The sequence below is a fragment of the Brassica napus genome, unplaced genomic scaffold, assembly GCF_020379485.1.
Source record: "Brassica napus cultivar Da-Ae unplaced genomic scaffold, Da-Ae ScsIHWf_2000;HRSCAF=2648, whole genome shotgun sequence".
Taxonomy (NCBI): domain Eukaryota; kingdom Viridiplantae; phylum Streptophyta; class Magnoliopsida; order Brassicales; family Brassicaceae; genus Brassica; species Brassica napus.
The window spans coordinates 15,001-17,500 of NW_026015419.1; the positions used below are offsets into that span (position 1 = coordinate 15,001).

The 2,500-nt window shown below is 45.2% G+C and overlaps 1 pseudogene; it reads right to left on the minus strand.

Annotated features, from left to right (window-relative positions):
* Positions 1–2,500, minus strand: part of LOC125599811 — a 9,862-nt pseudogene that overhangs the window by 4,718 nt on the left and 2,644 nt on the right.

Genomic DNA, 2,500 nt, shown 5'->3' on the forward strand with positions numbered 1-2,500 from the left:
GGTAACCGATAGCATGATGCTTGAAAAGACCTATACAACTTTCAACCACTCGAATTCTGTGTTGCAAGAGCAATACAGGACAAAGGGCTTTGCCACATATACTGATCTGATCTCATGTCTACTCCTGGCCGAGGCAAACAATGAACTCCTACTAAAGAGTAACGGGGTTAGACCGGCCGGGACAGCACCACTACCCGAAGCCCATGAGGTCGAGAAGAAAGATCCTCCCAATGAAACCTATTACGTCCAAGACAACAAGAAACCATACGGCAATAGCCGTGGTGGATTCAAGAGGCGTGGACGTGACAACTCAAACGGCCGAGATGGCTACTCAACTGGCCGGAAAGGAAACCACAATAACCGTGGTCGTGGTTCCAATTACGGCCGGGGTCGAGGCAGCTACGGCCGCGGACGAGGTGGCATATCCAAACCATCTTACACGTCCAACAAGTCTCTATGCCATAGATGCGGGAGTGACAATCATTGGGCAAAGAATTGTAGAACTCCGAAACACTTGTGCGACCTCTACCAAGAGAGCATCAAGAACAAGAACCCGGAGGCAAACATGATCCAAGAAAACGTCCATGAGGACAAGGGATATGGGTATGATGCTGACAATGAATCCGACAAGGATAACCAAGATGACCTAATGGATTTTGAGACATCCGATTGTCTCAAGGACTAGTTTTCGAATCACATTGTCTTATTGCTTTATGTTTTGATTTGGTGTTTTTATTTTATGTAATGGAATTTTTAATAAGAAGAGTTTTAAACATCTTATGAAGTCTCTAAAGTTTATTTTATTTATAGAATGAATGATGAGATGAGTGTACTTGTGGTGGATAGTGGCACAAGTCACACAATACTTAGAGACAAAAGGTACTTTATAAATCTCACAATGCAAAGTGCAAAGGTACACACCATTGCGGGTGAGGCTAGCCTGATTGAAGGTCACGGCCAAGCCTATGTGATGATGCCTAAGGGCACTCACCTAGAGATCAAAACCGCCTTGTATTCCCCAAGCTCTAGAAGAAGCTTATTGAGTTTCAAGGATATAAGATTAAACGGTTTTCACCTTGAAACATGGGAAGAAGGAAACAAAGAATTCCTTAACATAACCTTGATCACCAAAGGCAATAAAAAGATCCTAGAGACAATGCCCGCAATGACCACTGGTCTGTACTATGCAAGGATCAGTATGATCGAGGCCAATGCCTCCGAGCTATTCACTTTATGGCATAACCGGCTTGGCCATCCCGGAACAGGAATGATGCGAAAACTGATGATGAATTCACAAGGGCACACGTTCAAAGGAGTTATCCCACGAAATCTCACATGTGCAGCATGTGCACAAGGGAAACTCATAATCAGGCCATCACCAGCTAAGGTTCACAAAGAAACCTTAAACTTTCTGGAAAGGATTCAAGGAGACATATGTGGACCAATACACCCACCTTGTGGGACGTTTAGATACTTCATGGTCCTCATTGATGCATCGACCAGATGGTCACATGTCTGCCTACTATCCACTAGGAACCTAGCCTTTGCACGGCTGCTTGCCCAAATGATAAGGCTGAGAGCACACTTTCCAGATTTCCCTCTTAAGACTATACGTCTAGACAATGCTGGTGAATTCACGTCCCAAGCGTTTAATGAATACTGTATGTCCATGGGGGTAAGAGTAGAGCACTCCCTGGCACATGTCCATACACAGAACGGCTTGGCCGAATCATTCATTAAACGGATCCAGCTGATAGCCCGGCCACTGCTTATGAAGTCTCAACTTCCGGTATCAGCATGGGGACATGCGGTTTTACATGCAACGGAACTGATTCGCATCAGGCCATCTAGTGAACATAGATATTCACCATCCCAACTACTCACGGGTCAAGAGCCAGACGTGTCCCACATCAAGACATTCGGATGTGCCGTCTACGTTCCAATTGCTCCACCACAGAGAACTAAGATGGGACCACAAAGGAGGATGGGAATATACGTAGGATATGACTCCCCAAGTATCATAAAGTATCTTGAGCCAACAACCGGTGATTTGTTTAAGGCCAGATACGAAGACTCACAGTTTGATGAGTCCAAATATCCGTCCTTAGGGGGAGATAACAGCCGGTTGATTTCAAAAGATTTAGAATGGTTTAGACCATCAATATCTTGGCAAGATCCTCGGACTAGAGAGTGTGATCTAGAAGTCCAAAAGATTATACATCTACAAGAGCTAGCTAACAAGTTGCCAGATACATTTGCTGACCCAAATAGAGTAACAATGTCACACAACCCGGCTTGTAATGCACCCATAAGATTGAACGTCCAAGATGGACAATGTCAAGTGGCTACAGAGTCTAAGCAACGTTTAAAACGTGGTAGACCAATTGGTTCCAAAGACAAACAGCCTCGGAAGTCCAAGAGAGGTGCTGGATCCGAGAGCATCAAAGAAACCGTCCAGGACATAGATGGACCGGTCGAGCCGACCAGGACGGTCGAGCCA